The sequence below is a fragment of the Apium graveolens genome, chromosome 11 (assembly GCF_009905375.1).
Source record: "Apium graveolens cultivar Ventura chromosome 11, ASM990537v1, whole genome shotgun sequence".
Classification (NCBI taxonomy): Eukaryota; Viridiplantae; Streptophyta; class Magnoliopsida; order Apiales; family Apiaceae; genus Apium; species Apium graveolens.
This window is the reverse complement of record NC_133657.1, coordinates 115,261,862-115,262,660: the sequence shown is the minus strand read 5'-3', so window position 1 is coordinate 115,262,660 and position 799 is coordinate 115,261,862.

The following is a 799-nucleotide window of genomic DNA, read 5'->3' as shown; positions in this document are numbered from 1 at the left end:
TTTTGGTTGTCATGTTCCACTTTGTGTATTTTTGTGATGACAACATGAAAATCTTAGTGAAGTCTTGATAAAACTCTTTGTATGCTAAGTGATCATCTAGGTATACCTTATGCTAGGCTTGCATGTCAATGTTATGATAGAACATATGTATAAAATGTGTTGTTTTGGTTTGAAAAACCCGAAGGCATGCATGCATATGGATTTCTCTTAGAATGTTGTAAGATTTTGATCATTTGGAAAGATTTTGTTAGTGAGCCTTAATTTCAGTAGGAATAATGTGTTAATATTGATTTATGCTTCTTGTTGCATGGTAATAATTCGTGGTTATCTTTTATAAAAATATTTATCTTGTTGTTTCAAAAGCATGAAGATTTGTGATTTGTGAAGTGTAGTCTCTTTTATTTTGCCATAATTGTACCTTAGGTAAGGATGATCTCACCAAGGTTATTTTGAGAAAAAGGGAGTTAGTTCAGTAGAATACCATGTATAAGTCTTGGTTTAAGTATTTAGTTGTTGTTAGTTGGATTTGTCAAGTCAAAACCTTGGAAAATGAGAGTTATAGTTTCTGCAGAAAAATCAGTATAGCACCCTGAGGTTTAGAGTGAGTTTTGACCATGTCATTGGTGTGCAATTTGAGGCCCAAGCTACCAGAAGTTAGTATTGGGAGTATATAATAGGTTTTAGGAGTTGGTTGGAGGTTTGCATGTCATTTGGTTAGGTGCACAAGTAGAATCACAAAATCTGTCCAGCAGGGGACAGTTTTGTTGCAACTTGGAAATAGGGAGATTTGACCATGTCA